The sequence below is a fragment of the Pantherophis guttatus genome, chromosome 2, assembly GCF_059756535.1.
Source record: "Pantherophis guttatus breed Tessera chromosome 2, ASM5975653v1, whole genome shotgun sequence".
In the NCBI taxonomy this organism is placed as follows: Eukaryota; Metazoa; Chordata; class Lepidosauria; order Squamata; family Colubridae; genus Pantherophis; species Pantherophis guttatus.
In genome coordinates this window covers 63,294,184-63,313,733 of record NC_142064.1, presented here as the reverse complement: position 1 = coordinate 63,313,733, position 19,550 = coordinate 63,294,184, and the positions used below count along the sequence as shown (strand labels likewise).

The window sequence follows — 19,550 nt, the reverse complement described above, 5'->3', positions numbered from 1 at the left end:
CTGGTACTCTGATACTGCCTTGTAGAGTTAGGGAAAAAAGTGGGATGATAACAACCAAAGTGGCCTGATTGGAGTGGGAAAGATTTACAACTCAATCTGAGAACATAATTAATTTGTACCTGGTTTGCATCATGTGACTTATAAAGAAGGATTCAATATTATTATTATATACACAAAAATGACAGTATACACAGCAAACGAGATGACCATGCTGGATTTCGTATCACAAATCACTAGTCGAACACTTCCCAAGCGTTTAGGACTGCGTGATGTATCAGCGGATTATGCGAGCAGATCCCAGTAAGGTGGCCTTCTGCAGCTGACCAATGGTGATCTTGTCAGCGCCAATTGTTTTTAAGTGCTTGCCTAGGTCTTTAGGCACAGCACCCAGTGTGCCGAGTACAATTGTTGTTGTTGTTGTTGTTGTTATTATTATTATTATTATTATTATTATTATTATTATTTTGCCTGACAGCTTGTCAAATATGGTGCAGTTGAAAGAACAGAACTTGTAGAATAACCTTTTTTAAAAATATAATGACTATTTACTGATTTTATAAAATCCTAGCACCTTGCCATAAAATTCATTGCAAGATTACTTGTTTATAGTATGGTATTTTAATCATCTAATATTTGAATAAATTATTAAAAGTGTTGTATATTATACATATTAAGTGCAATATACCATTACCAATACTAAATATTAGTATTATATTGTTTAAATTTTCACTTTTAATTAGTCCTAAAATGTATACAGTATGCCACAAACGTTCATTGCATGTATCTGGTCCAGGGGCCATAGTTTGAGAACCCCTGATTTAGTGCAATATAAAAAAATGCAAATAATTTTTCTGTGGACCACCAGTGGTCCACGGACCACCAATTTGTGACCGCTTCTCTAGTCCAACCCACTTAGGCAGGAAACCCTACACCACTTCAGACAAATGGTTATCCAACATCTTCTTAAAAACTTCCAGTGTTGGAGCATTCACAACTTCTGGAGGTAAGTTGTTCCACTTAACATCCTCCATGTCTGATGAAGCTACAGTACTGAGACTGTCAGAATTGCCATGGGTAATTTCTCAAACAATAAAAAAAGTACAGCAAGAAGTACAAGGCAAACTAGGAGGCAGTAGAAGCTGGACTCCCCCTTTTTTAATTGCTTGTTTATATAAAAAGAACAATTCCCAATTTTGTCTCCATTGTGAACTTAATTTACAATTTAATTCATATCCAGCAGATTGGGAGAGGCTAGTGTGATGTGCAGGAATTCAGGAATAGCCCCTCAACTCTGTTTCTCTTTTTATACAAAACAAAACCTTATTGATTGGTCTTAATTTTTAAAAACAGTAAGAAAATTTTGACTCCAGCTAAGCATCTGCTCCAAGCATTATTTATTCCAGAAATCTTCATTGTATTCTGCAACATAAGTTCTCTGAAGACTCATTAAGCAGTGCTCCAAATGTGAGTTCTTAGTCAATCCCACGACTTCCTGTGGTACTTAATTTTGGTTAGTCGATCTTTCATCCAAATACTGTCTTGTGCAATCAGACGATGGCCGAGAGCCATGGTGCAATCAGAGGGAAATTTACCATGTGGCTACTATTAAACTTAATGGGAGTAACTCACACAATCACCCATATTTATTATAAAGTACGAATGTGTCACTCCTGACTCTCCCAGAACTTATTGTTCAGCATCCTTGGTTCATGAAAATGGAAATGAGAGCAAACCTCGTTGTATCGTATGCTCAACTTCTGAATATTGTCAATATATGTCTTGAAGTGAAACATGTTGATATGGGTTTGCAGTTTTTAACTCCGTGATAGCCAAACTGTTGAGGGTGAGAAAAATAACCAATTAAATCCAAAGGAGGAAATAATATTCCTCAAAAATATGCTATAATTTATATTTTTCTCCTGTTGTGCCAAATAGACATAGCTATAGACATTTTAACCAAGGAGAGCTTACGTGGATTGGCAAACAGCCAAAAATATAGAAATGACTGAATGCTGTAGTTAAACTGATGCTTCTATCTAGAATAGTCATAAACTCCAGTTGGTTATGCCTGTTGGGTTATGCAGTTTTAATAAAAATTCTATACTGACAATTATTCATATATATATAATATAGATATAGAAATATAGATATAGATATATATATATCCAAGTTCTGGGCTTTTTCTAGGAACTATCAGTGTTTGTTATCCTAAGGGCAAGACTGCTTAAGAGGACTTGCCTAACTGGTCTGTAATTCTATTGGAGTCAGTGACAAAATTCAAAACTATGCTTGCTAGGAATTATAGGAATTGAAGATCAACACAATAAGAAGCACTGATCTGGGACTTCCAGTTGATGTTGCAGTGCTATCGGACGTGAGGAGCAGAGCTCTGTGAACTCACACCGAATCTGTTTGTTGGAGGGTCCCATAAGGGGCTAAAGTCACCCTGTAGGGGTTACAAAGAGTGGAGGGGTGCCCTGCAAGTCTCAGAGAGTGGCGGCTTTCCTGTTGACCCAGGGCTAATTCCCTCTCATCCAATGATGAAGAGGAGAGACAGCCATTATGGCTGTCATGAAGCCGAGGCAGCCAAAGAAACAAAGAATGTGCTTGAACAGTGTGGATGAACAATGACTGGAACTGGGTGAGGTGATTCTTTTTTTTTTTTTTTTTTTTTTGCCTAAAACCTACCCTAAAGAAAATAAATTCTGGAAAAGAGAGTCTTTGAAAAGTTTGTTTAAGCAGTGAGCAATTACAGAGAGAAAAATGATAGACCCGAAAGAAAAGATTCTAAGAGAGCGCAAAACCTTTAAAAACATAGAAAGATTGGATTTCTAATTTTTATTGGCAATAAGGCATTTTAAAATGCTGAAATTACTTGTCAGAATTTTTATTATTTATTTAGTATTTATAAATACTAATGGAACCTGTCAGATTTTGGGCAACATTGAAAGTTAAGCTGAAGGTGCCAGCTACTGGTGAATGGAATAGACATTATACTCCTATAACCCTGGGGAAAATACTGATAAGACAGAGGAGAAAGTGGAAATAAATAATACCTGAAGGACTGCCGTGCTATCTACTGCTCTATACTTATCTATTTCATGACTACAGGAGCTCTAATGGTGAGAACACGGAAGACATCTAAATAAAGTGACTTTCAAATACTAGGAGTTATGATTGAATTTATAGAGTGGACTTAAGGAGGCATTTGGAAATCTTCCTGGATTACCTAAAAAGAACTAATTGATTAACCGTGGGACATAAAGAATTATAATTACTGTATTCCCTGAGGAGCAATGTCAGGATTGAATAAATGGTTTCCAGATCGACTTTCTGAAGTCAAAGATAATTGAGACTCTGGGGCGGTGATAGACCATTGACAGACTACTGAGCTATATTTGGACTTATCAAAAAAAGACAAGCTCTTTCAGCAGGGGAAAATAAATGGGTTGCAAAAAGAAATGGTGTCAATATTTCAAAGCATTTATGATATTATGATAAGGAATCACAGGGAGATAAAGGATCTAATGAATAACAGATGGGAAGCTAGAAAGTATTCAACAAAGGATAATGAACAATGATCAAAAAGCCCAGGAAATAGAGGAGATAATAGAAAGACCATGGGAAAAGACAGAACAGACAAATCAACAAATAAAACAAAAAGATAAGAAGGAAAAGGCAATAAAGATTTATGAAACAATTCAGAGAAAATACATGCTAAAAGACCAAAAAATTGTACTGGATAAACAGAAAGATATTCTTGAAAAGAAGATAGAGACTTGGGCAGACCCTCTGGAGGCTTGACAGCAAAAGATAGTAGAGATGGAAGAAATACTTAGGTTAAACAGGAAAGATGTAGATAGAGATAAAGACCTAAGGGAAGAGTTTGGGAGGCAAGTAAAAAAACAGATAAGAATTGAAATATTAAAATGGGCAAGAGATGATGGATAGAGAAAATGTTTTGTAACACAAGATTGGCTTTACTAGGAGCTAGAACAAAAGCAGAAACAAGAAGTAGGGGGAATATTATTATACATATTTCTATAAGATATACTAAAAGTAATAGCTAGCTGTAAATATTATATGTTGAAAGAGGGTGACACGATGTATGTTTTAATGATATTGTTATTGTCATTAGAACCCTAACCTTAAAATGCTGAATAACTAAAAAAATAAAGGCCTATATTTTAACACAAATATATATAATAACATTACATTTACGTAAGTATGATTTAAGTAACAAATATTATTAATACTATCATTACTACTTGTAATGAATGATACCCAGGTGCCTCACTGTTCATGTATTGATATTGATATTGATGTATATTTAAAAATTAAAAAAAAAACTTTACAAAAAAGAAAAGAAAAGAAGAAGAATCTAAGAAAGATCCTCTCACATCTGCAGGATTAAAACAGGAACTAAAAGAACATAGGTGGAGTAGAATTGCTCTTTGAAAGAATTAATGTTTGGCGTTTGGTGCATTCAGAAACTGATAGGGAGAAGTATTTCCTGGGGCATTAATGGTCAGTTAATGCTTAGTTTGTAAACAGATGCAAAATATAATATGTTTTCTGTGGTGTCTTCTTTAAAAATGCACTATAGTAGACAAGTTACATCCCTACTCGGGAATAAGTGACAGTAAACTATTATATTAGTAACTGTCTTCTACTGAAAACTATCACTATTGATATAGTATAAACTTACAATATATACTATAATAGATTGAAGACCAAAAATAACAAATCCAAAGAATAACTATTGTATATTAGATTATTTTAGTTATTTAAAAGTGACTTCAGGGAACCTAGGTATTATCCTATTAATTTTGGCAACAATGTATAAATTATGATAAATGAATAAATAAGTAAATTGATGGCGGACTATCATTAGCTCATTTTGGATTTAAATTTGAGAGGCTATTTATTAATCTTAGCCTCCTAAATAGTTAAAACCTGGGTATGTGGAGGACGTGGTCCTGTTTGTCCCATGAAATCAATTGTGGCAGCCCAGTTAGTCCTTGAAAGGACCACTATGTAAAAGTCTGCTTTTCCTGAATGAGATCCCAACGTAGCTTTAGACTTCATCTGAAGGGTACGTAAGTAGTCTTTGCAGTCAAATCTGAAGTCAACCCTTTCTTTTACCTTCATAGAGTTAATGCTGGTCTTTGAGAAGTCACTAGCACTAAGCATCCCATAATTGAGTTCTATTAAACTCTAGAGTAGCCTAAGAAATAAGCACAAAATTATCATTTCTATTGGTTTGTTTCCTGACCTTATCATTATGAGCTCATTTCCATTTTAAGTAATAAAAAAGGAAAATAATTTAATTAATTTAAGCAAATGAGATGGCAAATTAAGGGACTTACATAACTTCAGACAGCAAGTAAATATCAATCACTTCACAGTGCTTCACAGCCCTCTCTAAGCGATTTACAGAGTCAGCATATGGCCCCCAACAATCTGGGTTCTCATTTTACTGACCTCAGAAGGATGGAAGGCTGAGGCAACTTTGAGCCTGTTGAGATTCAAACTGCCAAATTGCAGTCAGCCAGCAGTGAGCAGAAATAGCCTGCAGTATTGCACTCTAACCACTGTGCCACCATGGCTCAAATGCTTCAAATTTTCCCTGGGGGCGGGGGGAATATAAATTCATATACATAAAAAAAGCACTCCCCAGAAAGATATGTTAGACTCTTTCTCTTTGAAATTAATATCTGAATGTGAGAGGTTTGAGAGGGTTGGAGTAAATGCAGTTACGTCAGTCCTTACTATTAGAGGAAGTAGTGCTTTGCAGATCTATTTCTACAGTTAACTGTAGAACTGCCATTTAAGTGTACCCTAACTGAAAAACATAAATTATTGTAACAGGTCAAATACTAAAAATTAAAGTTGCAAGTGCCACATTCCTTACACATTTTTTTTTAATTTGAGTAACATGCAAAAGTAGTTTGTATCAATAATGTCCATGAAGTCGTGTATTAAATTATCTGGAAAACAAAGGATCTTAACAATATTTTTTATGTAAATGGAACTGCTATGATCCCCAGATTTTGAGCAATGACATTATTCATATTCTGAGCTATTTCCTTTAGGAGATGTTGAGTTTAGAATGCTTTATATGTACAGTTTGCCCCAACAGATTCACATTTCCCTCCCACCTCAAATTCACTTCAGCATTTTTGCACCACCATCTACTCAGTAGTTCCCAGTTCAAATGGTTAGCAAATTCAAAAAATGGAAGCAAGCTCAAAAAGAGGGACATTGTCCCTATCCTCAGATTGCACCTCCTGGTTTGATGTCCATAAGGAAGAACAATTACAAAGCAAATACACATGAGCAAGACCCAGAGCAGAGAGATGACAAACCTAGGAATTTGAGAAGAGAATTAACTTAAGAAGTTAATGGGGTTGCTTTTCCAAGACAGCCAACAAGCCATACAAGCCATGGCATTGTAGGGACATGCAAAAACACCACAAATTCTAGACCACGACATATGCCTATTTGAGTAAAAGATATATTGTTTTTCTTTCAGATGTCCTTTTCTCCACTCATCTTGTATACTTAATTCCTCAACCATTGCGAAAAAAGTCTTTGGAAGTGTTTTCCTAGATTTCTTATTTATCTTTGTTGTTTTATAATCCAAATCTGCGTCTATCACCACATTAAAACCACCCATTATACAAATATTTTTATATTCAAATTCTAGTATTTTTCTATGTAATCTCCCATAAAATTCTTCTTGATTATCATTTGATGCGTATAATGCTATCAACAGCATCTGTTTGTAATTCATTGTCACCTCCACCATAAGTATCCTCCCTTCTTCATCAACAAATATTTGCTTGGGTTCTAGTTTTTCTTTAATATATAACACTACCCGTCTCTTGCTTTGATTTATCAACAAAGTAAATAATACTCCCAATTTCTGAAAAGACCAATAAAGAATAGTGCAGCCTTCCTTACTAGGTATTTCCAGGTGTGGACAACAGGAGTGGGTTCTACTTACCTTTACTACCAGTTCGCAATGGGCCTGTGTGTGTGCACTTGCTTCGCTCACATGCACGCTCTTCTGCACATGCGCAGAAGCGTTCTGATGACGTTGGGGTTGGTGGGCGGAGGCTCCTGCTGGTTTTATTACCGGTTCTATAGAACTGGTGCGAACCGGGGGCAACCCACCACTGGTGGACAAACTGCAGCTCTTAGAATTCTACGTACGTTGTAATTCCAGTTTATGGAAGGATAGCAGGTTGGGGAAGTCAAAGGTAATGTTTATAGATTTGGAGTAAGATTATATGTCTTCAACTCTTTATCCACCATGTCTCTGCATGATTCTGGGCAACTTACAATATCTACTTTAATTCAGTTTTATCTTCTTAATGAGTTTATTATGAGGAGAAAATATTCAGGATAGACCATCCATATTAACCTGAGTGCTTTCCACATGTGCTGAAATTTTAGTCTTTTATGGAAATCACTGAAAACAATCACTTCGTTTTGAACAATGGGTATGTATGTTGGATTTTGTTTCCTGTAACAGTTAAGAAATAAAATGAAGTCATTGTGTGGTTGGAGTAGAATAACTGGAAGGTATAACTGAAGTTACATTCCTAACATTTTCTAGCAAACAAAATCCTGAATGATGAAAACTATGGAATATGCCTCCAAGTAATGAATACCTCAGAATTACTATAAATGTTATGTCTATTATACTTTTTTTTTTAAAGAAAAGCTGAGTGGGGCAGAAATGAAAACTCCAAATGATTGTGAAAGAGTGATAAGGTAATTGATTTTTGTTGAATGTTCCAAAGTTTCCAAGAACAAAGCAATTGCTCGATTATTATAAATTTATAAAATGAAAATAGAATAAAACAACATTTATTTATTTATTATTTGAATTTTTTTGCCACTCATCCTGCCGCAAGGCAACTCTGGGCAGTTTATAAGGTTAAAAGCAATAAAGCTATACAAATAAATATATCTCTTGGCCAATCTTATTCTACCATTGGCCATATTTCCTAGAAATTCTGAGAACTGGAACACCAAATTAGGGAAGCTTGCTCTAAAAGAGAACTTACGAAGATGTTGATGATCATTAAGCATTGCATGTCATATTTTCTTTCCTAATTCTTTATATTGTGAAGAATTGCAGTATATTATACTGTTTTGAAAGTGCATTGCAATACTTACAGGTCCATCAGTATCTTTTTTGATTATGGATTTATTTCATCTAACCTTAACAGCTTGCCTTGTTTGTATGCTTGCTATCTGGATACTAATATAACTTGAGAGAGGAAGATTTACATGCCTCATGTGCTTCAGAACTGTAGAATTACCAGTTTTATTTGTGGAAAACTGCTAGAAAAATCACAAAACTGTATCTTATTTATTTTGGCCATGTCATATGGAGGAATTAACTGGAGAAAGCAATTATGTTTGGAAGACTTAGTGGTAGGAAAGGAAACCATCAAAGTTGACACCAGCCAGAGCACAGAACAACTCAAAGAAGTAATGCAAGATAGGAAGATGTGGAGAGACCTGGCCCATAGAACCACCAAGAGTTGGACACAACTGAATGGATAATATCGTCATCAAACTGCTGGAGGAAACTGTACAGTATTTACATAAGCAGGCCAAAGAGTTTTGAGGTGTTATATATACTATATATGATTTTTGAATGACTGGAATAGTGAGATCTTGGGTGGGGGAGGGGAATAACATGGATTGGGGACCACATGTGGCCTACAGCATGACCTGAATGAATCCAAGTTTATCATGTTGTTAACACAATTCCATGTCAAATTGCAATGGATTTGACACATGCTAATTTTGTATAGGCAGAGTTTATGTTTATTTCCATGGGAAAAAGAAGCCATCAAATCTGTTCCAACACTTCTTTGCCTGAAGTAGTTTGGTCCAACAGCAGATTCTTCACAGAGGCTTACTAATCATGGAGTTTGGCTTTGCAACAGGTGTTTACCATTAGAAAGGTTTTGGTGAAGCATGTGACCCTAGTCCTGTTATGTATGTGGCAGTGGTGGGTTCCTCCCGGTTCGGTCCGGTCCGGCCGAGCCGGTAGCAGTGACGATATGACATCACCGAACCGGTTCTCCCCCCCGCCCTCCCACCCTCCCACCCCCCATGTTATTCTTACCTTTTATTTGGTCCTACCCCCAATCTATTGCTGCCTCCTGAGTCCCAGCTGATGACTAGAGGGAAAAAAACCTGTTTAAACTCTTGCCGCAGGGCTTCAAAGGGCCGTCCTACAGCTGATCAGTGTTAAAAGCAAACAAATGAGTTGGGTCGTAAGTGCAAGGACTGGTCGTAAGTGCGAGGACCTTCCAGAAATGGCTCTGACCAGCTAGCCACGCCCACCTAGTCACATGACCTCCAAGCCATACCCACAAAATAAGCCACGCCCACAGAACCGGTAGTAAAAAAATTTAGAACCCACCCCTGGTATGTGGCCATCAGCCACATAATTATTTCTGGATACAGCCATGCTGCTGATATTTAGTAGTGCAACATCTCTGACTCCTGCTGGATATAAATGGCCTTATTCAGACGATGAACTAGCTATTCCTCCCTCCCTTTCATTCACTCCCTCTTCCAAAGCGTCTGTCCATGTTTGGTATTAAGTGGATTTTAGTTCAATCCTGGACAGTGAAAAGAGTTAAGCTCAGTATCAAGTGAAACAATCTTCTGGAGAAATACGTATCACCCACTGAATACCGAAATTCCTCTTGAGAAATACCCAGTCAAAACACTTGAGGAAATACAGCAGCCCAAGGAGATACACACTTCAACTCAGAGCTGATTAATCTCTGCCTCTGGAGAATGAGTTTCTCAGAGTGGTAATACATCAATCTTCCCCTTCCCCACCCGCCCCACTCAGCAGTAAGCTCTTAAAGCCTTCTGCTTCTTAACCCTTCCATGGCAGGGAGAACAACAAATAAAGGCAACATTCAGGAGAACTTGGGAATCAAAGGGAAACCGATACTTTTAAGGCATTATTTTATTGGACTTTGCAACTCACATTTTGTAACTCAAAAGTTATAACGAATTACGTAAACCTTATCGATTCTGTTAACATATTTAATTTCAACTGAACACTTCCATTGAGGACCTGTATACTGCACAAGTCAAAAAGAGGACTGTGAAAATATCTACAGACCCTTGGACATAAATTGTTTCAACTTCTAGCTTCAAAACGATGCTATAGGGCTCTGCACACTAGAACAACTAGACACAGTTTTTCCCTGAATGCCATCACTCTGCTAAACAACTAAGTCCCACAACACTGTTATATTATTATTATTATTTATTGGTTAATCTTTAGTGAGATTCACAGCCTTTGAGGCTGGTTAATAGCTCAGCAGCTCGAGTCCTAACCAAGGACCTAGGAACTGTTAAGGTATCGTCGGAGGATGTAAGCTGTTCCGAGTAAGGTGGTTTTTTGTAGAGTCAAAATGTTCAAGTCCGGCAAATTTAGAATTTTTAAATAGCGGGATAGCCCTTTGGGTATTGCTCCGAGGGCTCCAATTACAATCAGGACAACACACGATTTCTTTTTCCACAGTCACTCAACTTCAATTTGTAAGTCCCGGTACTTTGTGATTTTTTTCTTGCTGCTTATCTTCAATTCGTGCATCACCAGGTATTGCAATGTCAATGAACCATACTTTTTTCTTTTCAACTATTGTTATGTCAGGTGTGTTGTGAACCAAGTGCCTGTCAGTCTGAATCCTAAAGTCCCACAAGATCTTAAGTTTCTCATTCTCTAAAACTTTCTCAACCTGATGTTCCCAGTGGTTTTTGCTGTACTCAAATCCAAACTTCTGGCACAATTTCCAGTGAATGATTTTAGCAACACAGTTATGGCGTTGTAGGTAGTCAGTTTGTGAAATTTTGCTGCACCCACTGATCAGGTGGTCAACTGTCTCCTCTTTCTCATTGCAGAGGCGGCATTTGCTGTTGGTGGTAACATGTTGAATTTTTGCCTTCATACAGTTTGTGGCTAGGGCTTGTTCTTGAGCTGCCAAAATAAAGCTTTCTGTTTCTTTTTTCAGTACTTCAGTACTTATTATTATTATTATTATTATTATTATTATTATTATTATTAGTTAATCTTTAGTGAGATTCACAGCCTTTGAGGCTGGTTAATAGCTCAGCAGCTCGAGTCCTAACCAAGGACCTAGGAACTGTTAAGGTATCGTCGGAGGATGTAAGCTGTTCCGAGTAAGGTGGTTTTTTGTAGAGTCAAAATGTTCAAGTCCGGCAAATTTAGAATTTCTAAATAGCGGGATAGCCCTTTGGGTATTGCTCCGAGGGCTCCAATTACAATCAGGACAACACACGATTTCTTTTTCCACAGTCACTCAACTTCAATTTGTAAGTCCCGGTACTTTGTGATTTTTTTCTTGCTGCTTATCTTCAATCCGTGCATCACCAGGTATTGCAATGTCAATGAACCATACTTTTTTCTTTTCAACTATTGTTATGTCAGGTGTGTTGTGGACCAAGTGCCTTTCAGTCTGAATCCTAAAGTCCCACAAGATGATGATGATGATGATGATGATGATGATGATGATGATGATTTACTAAGACTGTATTACTGTATTATTATTCTCATCCTTCCTAGTACCTATCTCTTCCCATTTCCCACTTATGGCTATAATCATGTTGCTTGTATCTTTACAATTTATATTGTTTTATTGTTTCCTAGTATGATTTGATTGCTTATTAGTATCCTATGGCTATCACTAAGTTTTGTATCTTATGATTCTTGATGAATATATTTTATTTTTTCTTTATGTACACTTAGAGCATATTCACCAAAGACAAATTCTTTATATGTCCAATCACACTTGGCCAATAAAGAATTCTATTCTATTCTATTCTATTCTATTCTATTCTATTCTAGTCTAGTCTAGTCTAGTCTAGTCTAGTCTAGTCTAGTCTAGTCTAGTCTAGTCTAGTCTAGTCTAGTCTAGTCTAGTCTACATAGTTTTGTTCATAGCTTTGTTCAGCAATCCTTCCTTCCTTTCCAACAAGATGACAGTTTGATTACAGATTGCCCATAGGGGAGCTGCTGGATAACTGAGGAGGAGAAAGGAATGTTTCTGAGCAACCCGAGAAAAAATGTAACTATGAACAAAAAATTGCAACAACCCAAATTTATGGCAGATGCCTCTTGCAAGCCCTTTAAACTTCATTTCTATCCTTGATTCTTGTGTGAAGAACCTGCAAATCTATTTATCACAATGAATGAGGTCAAGAATCTTGAACCTCTCAAGAACAACAATCTCATTAAAGGGGAAAATCATATTGGTTGTTCAAATCAGAAAACAGGACCCCAAAGATCTCAAGCCTACCAAAACTTCTTTACTGCTGAGATATCAATAATAGATCCTGCTTTGGGAATGCACATCAAAGCCAATGCTTCTCTGATTGAATGTGAATTGCAGGTAGCCTATTTGGGTATCCCTTCCATAAACAGCTTTTGGCTAAGCATCACTCTGTGTTCCGTAAACGCAATACTATTGAGTGGATTTCCAGTTAAATCTCCCACCGTCTCTCTTTTAGATCTAGGGGCTTTGTGAACAAAAGCAACAGGCAGCCAGGTTTGGGAACCTGAAAAGTGGAAGAAAGGTAATAATTGCATTTAAGCAGTCAACAAAAGCAAAGCTCACCTCTGAGCTTGTCAATTTGTAGTGAAGCAATAATTATAGGGGACTTACACGGGGGACATTATGTTTTCTTTAAGAAAGGGAATGTCTGCCCATTTCTTTCCAAGCAGCCTCCAACGTCTCCCTCCCTGCTGAAAATATAATTGGATCCTCCCAGTTCCCTTTAAATCAAAGCAGGGATGTAGTCAACGTTTATTTATCCACTGCTTGTTAAATGAAAAAAAAAAACCCTGAATAGGCTGAGAAAACTCTCACTTTAGGGATGGGATTAGATGTAAAACCAGTAGTATTTACTCCATGGCTGGCCACTGCCATACCCTCCTCTTCCCTGCCCCCTCCCTTCCATGCTTATTCAGGGTTTTTTGTTTCTAAATCTGCTCAGAAAGAAAAAGCAAATTGCTAGAAGTGAGATTAGAGGGGAATATTGTTCTAAGGACAATGGGACACTATGGCTTGACTGGCATGAGATTCAGGCTTTCCAAATGAGGAAAAGCTGGAGGTGTGTGAGCTCTTAATTGCCTACCTCTGATAAACTGGCAGCCAAAGGAAAAGAAAATACCAATGCTTTCACTGCTGAAATAGTCTGGATCAAGTCCATTGGCTAATCAGATTTTAATTAGAGCACTGCTAACCTTCCCATATTCAAAATGTGCAAAATTGCCGTGGCCTCTGTGCGCTTAGCATTCTCTTTTGCCCTCCAGGTTCTGTGCAAATATACATCTACAGAGCGAAGCGATTAAGCTTGGAAAAATTCATTATTCTTGACGGATGAATTTTTTATAATTCAGAAACCTTTTCATGACACCTAGACTGTGCATATTCAGCCGTTCCTAAAAGAACATCAGGGGCCTACAGCATCCATGACATAGCCCTACAAGCCAAATACCTTTGAGGGATTTTCAAATTATTGCTTTTTACGGGTGTCTAAAATTTTGAAAGGTTAGCTCATATGTGGATGAAAAATAGTGGTTTAACTGAAATGCTGCCAATCTGCACACTGTGACAAATGATACTTAGACTGCAACTCCACAAATAATAGCGCTTATTCATATTATTTGATCTAAGATACAATGTCCACATTCTACATGGATTCTCCAATAACCTATGTCTCCACTGTTTTTAGTTTGGATTCCCACAAAACTTCCCTTTAATTCACTATTAATATATGCTTAAAATTTTCCAGGCTTAAATCTGGTAAATTAAACACTCTTTCTGTGACAAAGCTTTCTAGGTGAGAATTGAGCTAGAGTGTGTCACTCGCCAAACCTCCAAAACAATACAGTACATTTCTGAAAATATATTTTAGGCATGTATATATAAAGTAGTGCCACATATGGTATTGATTTCCTGTGACAAAATATACATTTTTAAATTTTCTGCGAATGCTCAATTTAAGTGAGCCTATCTATCCAAATATGTTGTTATCCCTAATAACAATATATTTACATTCCATTTCATCATCTGAGATGTAGGAAGCCTTGACTCAAACTGATATTTTTGTCTCCAAACAGTGTTGAAAATATCCAGAAAAAGCTAACATTGATGATATCTAGCCATCAAAGACATAATTTATATCACCTGCTCACATAATGCTGGCTTCATCTCGTCTTCCATCGATGACCTTCACAGATTGGAAAAGAGGTCAGTTTTTCCCCTTTATCTAACACTCTCAGAAGTGTGTACCATCCATAGTCCTTAACCTTTAACATCATGGTCCAGTGATCTGTTTCAGTCCTAAAGAGCATCAGGACGGATGCTGTAGTCTCTTATGTGTTTATTGCAGCACTCTGAAAACAGTGAGACAAGTTGAGCTGAGTTTTGGGTGATTATTTGAGCTAAGCAATGAGGTTGCGTAGTGGCTGATCAGATTCAGTTAGCTCTAGAAGAGCTAGCTAGCTGTCCAATTATGGAAAGATCTGTGCTTTATTATGAATAGAGACATGGTTTGAAGTCATATTCCCAGAAGTTTCTAAATTTCATTTGTTATGATCCACGTAAAAAGGGGATCAGACTTAGATGTCATGATTGTGGGGGGCCATCTTGACTTTTTTGACTCCTCCTTGAATTCTTCTGGTTCTGCAGGTCTCCAAAATCTGTGCAATTAACATTATAGTGAAAAATCTCGCAAAATGATTTATCCAATTAATGCTTGCAACATTATAGTTCTTTACAAAGGTTAAAGCAAAAACGAGGAGCATTGGGAATTAACCTGTTTCATTTTTCTTACTAACTATCAATTACAAAGAAGTATCAAATGCCAAGCATTCTTTACATTGGAGGAGATCCCTACTGGTAAGAATATAGCAGCTGGGCAGCATCAGATATGGCACCTCCATGTATGTAAAGACTGTGTAACTTTACATACTATGTGATAACACCAGGATTGTACATAAATATTCTAGTTTGTGTATAGGAAAAATAGAATGGAAGTTTTAATTAACTATTTGGGATTCCCCCCCCCTATAAACAACAGTATGTCTCTTCTATCCTATTCATTATACAAATAGGCTTACTGGTATTTAAGAGAAACCACCAGTGGTAGGATTCGGCTGGTTTGCATAGGTTCGCTGGAACCGGTAGCTAACTTTTTGTGCAGTTCAGCGAATCGGCTGAATTGCCATGCTTTGCCGCTCTCTTCCCAGCCATTCCTTGCCTCACTACCCACTTGCTCACCCAGCCTCTCGACTGGCTGGGTGGCAGGGCGAGTAGCTGAGCATGACAAGGAGTGGCTGGGAGGGGAGTGGCCCGGGGTGGGCCAGGTATGGCATGGTGAGGAGAGGGTGGGAGAGGTGAGGTGCCCCTCAACATGAATGATGTCGAGTTGGCCATGCCCACCCAGTCACATGACAACCAAGCCTACCCAGCTGGTCATTAGAGCAGAGAACCGGTTGTTAAATTATCTGAATCCCGCCACTGGAAACCAAGTAAGAAATCTTTTTGGAAGTGTGTTGTGTATTCAACTGTTCACACTGAGAAATGATAAAAATAAGAAGCTTTAACTTTTTGCTTTTTAAAAACATTGCAGTTAAATGGAGTTGACGTTTCTGCCCAAAGGAAATAGTTATTGCTGACTTTACAAGCCCTTTACTGGATCAAACTTTTCACCATAAGTGATTTTCCAGAACTAAAAATTCCAGAAGTTTAAAACTAAAGCAATAAAATCAGATTAGAATGTAGAATAAATGGAACAGAACCAAAGTCAGGAGGACATCCAAAAACAGTGGAAGCTCATCTTGCATATTTATATTTTATAATATGTCATAGAAATAATTGCTTCATTTCCAGTAATGTGATGGTTTTTAAATACTAGATATTCTCATTTATGCATTGATAGAATTTTCTTTTAATATGCAAAAGAAACAACACTAAAGTATTGTCACCTGAATAACCTTTGTTGAAATTGGCCATCCCTTTGATAAGAGTCCATTGTTTTTCCCAAAGCTGAAAATTATTTTTCAGAAATGCTAGACTCAAAGGTAAGTAATACATACCTCTCTCACCCTGATCTAATCTGTAGAACATGTTTAGCTGACATTGTGGTGAACATATATATCATGAGCAGCTATCATTTGTCTATTTCACCTGAAATTGTGGGTAATGTGTACAAAAAACTGTAAAGGTGAAAGTTTCCCCTGTCCAGTCATGTCTGACTCTAGGGAGTAGTGCTCATCTCTGTTTCCTAGCCAAAGGAGCCAGGGTTGTCTGAAGACACTTCGGTGGTCATGTGGGCCAGCATGACTATATGCTGAGGCATGGGAACACTGTTACCTTCCCACTGGTAAAGGAGCTGAGGCAGGACGGGAACTCACCCTGTCATATGGTGCTTAACCTTAGCATTAGAGGTGGGCTGCTACCGATTCACACCGGTTCACTCGAACCGGATGTTAATTTTCTGAGCAGTTTGGAGAACCGGTCTTTTCCTACTTTACAGGGCTAATCTTGCAAGGGAGGCAGGAAGGAAACATTGTCCTATGCCTGTATTTCTAACCTAATCCTTATCTTAATTGCCCTGCAGCTTTAAGTGTTTCCAGAAACTGCCTCTGGGTAAAGTTTGTTACATTATAAGCTTACGCCTAGACTTTCTGTCTGTAGACTGAGCTTCTTCGTCTCAGTCCTGGAGGGGCTTTTTATTTGGATCTTCAGGGCTCTCACACTTGGTGCTGTGGGAAATTGGAAGGGGGGATTGCATCGGGGTGAAATGCTCCCGGTTTGGACCGGATCGCCCGATCTGGTAGCGATGTAGGCAGATGATTCGGAGAATTGGTAGCAAAAATCCCTGCTCCCCATCCCCCATGCCCAGCTGAGCCACACAATCATCAGAGGCTTTTTTTTAACTTTTAAAAGCATTTTTTCTACAACCTCTTTGGCTGAAAAAATGCTTTTAAAAGTAAAAAAAAAGCCTCTGATGATCGTGCGGCTTGGCTGGTATTGTCAAACACTTTTAAAAGAAAAAAACTCTTTTTTTCTATTAAAAGCCTCTGACGATCCAAGCTGAGTTGCCTGATCGTCAGAGGCTTTTTAAAAGAAAAAAACCCTTTTTTTCTATTAAATGCCTCTGACGATCCAAGCTGAGTTGCCTGATCGTCAGAGGCTTTTTAAAAGAAAAAACCCTTTTTTTCTATTAAATGCCTCTGACGATCCAAGCTGAGTTGCCTGATCGTCAGAGGCTTTTTAAAAGAAAAAAAACCCTTTTTTTCTATTAAATGCCTCTGACGATCCAAGCTGAGTTGCCTGATCGTCAGAGGCTTTTTAAAAGAAAAAAACCCTTTTTTTCTATTAAATGCCTCTGACGATCCAAGCTGAGTTGCCTGATCGTCAGAGGCTTTTTAAAAGAAAAAAACCCTTTTTTTCTATTAAATGCCTCTGACGATCCAAGCTGCGTTGCCTGATCATCAGAGGCTTTTTAAAAAAGCCTCTGCTGATCAGGCAACTCAGCTCGATCATCAGAGCCTTTTGGAAGCATTTTTTTGCCGAAGAGGTTGTAGAAAAAATGGTTTTAAAAGTTAAAAAAAAATTGGCCATAGCCACCCAGTCACATTACCCTCACCCCCACCACCAACCGATGCCCACAGAACCAGTAGTAACAAATTTTAAATTTCACCACTGCTCAGAATCCTCGACTCTCATTCCAATCCTTATATTCATGTTTAAACCTTAATTTACATGGCAAAATCTCAGGTCTTTCATGGCTGGAGATGAGGACCACAGAAATCCCATTAAGCTCAGGTTGATTTCACTATCAGCCATTGTATAAACTACTACTGGCTTTAGATTCAGAAACTTGTAATTGAATCGGATTCAGCTCCAAAAGGTTTCATGAGACTTGCAAAAAATTGGCAACATAAATACTTTGCTTGTTTATTCAATGTACAATGATCTGAGCGTCTCGGACTTAACTTTACCGTGTGACTGGTCTAAATCACTGAAAGAGATCTGGTCACAATGTCAAGTTCCCTGTCCTTGTGGAGACTTAAAATGGCAGGCAAAAGAAACCATACACAACAAGCCTCTGCTTCTATGACTCCCATCTGTTTTTTCTCTACAACGTCTTTGTGAATTCCAGAAAGAAAGCTGCACTCACTTTCCCTTGAATGCAAGAGCAGCTCTCTGTGTAAGCCACGATCTTACTAAAGCATTGATTCAGATTCAAGTGAACACAAATAGTTTTATGGCTGGGGAGAGCCAGATGCAAAGCAAGCAGGACATAGCCAGGGCCAGCGTGTTGGGCAGTATTTATTTGGTGCATTCAAGTGAGAGATGAAGTGGTACCTTGGCACAAAAAAGCAGCAAAGTAGCACAAATAAGGGAAGAATTCAGCTCCTTAAGAAAAATACAGATGGCACAGAAAAGTAGGTTGAATGTGCTAGGGAATAAATGTTCCAAATCTGGCAACATAAAACACTTTCAAGCAGCTGTGAACTTAAGACATAACAACATGTGCTTGTGTGCCCAGGAAAAGAGAATTTTTTTAGTCAGGGCTTAAGAGGCTGAGCTATATAGAAAATACTTGGTTTATCAAGCCAAGTTACATAAATATTCAGTAAAGGTCAAGGTAGAGGCAGACTTAGTTGTCAATTAGGCTCAGTTTGTGATCAAACAGGGCAGTTGAACAACAGAAACAACATAATAGATAATAGAATTCTTTATTGGCCAAGTGTGATTGGACACACAAGGAATTTGTCTTTGGTGCATATGCTCTCGGTGTACGTAAAAAGAAAAGATACATTCGTCAAGAATCATAAGGTACAATACTTAATGATCGTCATAGAGTACAAATAAGCAATCAAATCATATTAGGAAACAGTCAATATAAATTGTAAGGATACAAGCAATAAGGTTGCAGTCATACAGTCATAAGTGGGAGGAGATGGGTGATAGGAACCATGAGAAGATTAATAGAATAGAATAGAATTCTTTATTGGCCAAGAGTGATTGGACACACAAGGATTTTGTCTTGGTGCATACGCTCTCAGTGTACATAAAAGAAAAGATACATTCATCAAGAATCATAAGGTACAATACTTAATGTTAGTCATAGGGAACAAATAAGCAATCAAATCATATTAGGAAACAGTCAATATAAATCTTAAGAATACCAGCAACAAGGTTGCAGTCATACAGTCATAAGCGGGAGGAGATGGGTGATAGGAACCATGAGAAGATTAATAGTAGTGCAGACTTAGTAAATAGTTTGACAGTGTTGAGGGAATTATTTGTTTAGCAGAGTGATGGTGTTTGGGAAAAAACTGTTTTGTGTCTAGTTGTTCTGGTGTGCAGTGCTCTATAGCATTGTTTTGAGGGTAAGAGTTGAAACAATTTATGTCCAGGATGCGAGGGGTCTGTAAATATTTTCACAGCCCT

The 19,550-nt window shown here is 37.7% G+C and overlaps 2 long non-coding RNA genes across 2 annotated transcripts in view; one reads left to right on the top strand and one right to left on the bottom strand.

The window, feature by feature from the left end:
• The window catches only part of LOC117661383 (uncharacterized), an 82,395-nt gene that overhangs the window by 36,136 nt on the left and 26,709 nt on the right, over window positions 1-19,550 (top strand). Inside the window, exons 5-6 of the long non-coding RNA XR_015732230.1 lie at window positions 12,586-12,651; window positions 14,201-14,330. This is a non-coding gene — a long non-coding RNA (uncharacterized LOC117661383). The remainder of the gene's footprint in view (window positions 1-12,585; window positions 12,652-14,200; window positions 14,331-19,550) is intronic.
• LOC117661384 (uncharacterized) lies at window positions 1,376-5,454 on the bottom strand. Its single transcript, XR_004589986.3, has 2 exons — window positions 5,370-5,454; window positions 1,376-1,834 (listed from the first exon to the last, which is right to left on the bottom strand). It is a non-coding gene; the product is annotated as an uncharacterized LOC117661384 (long non-coding RNA).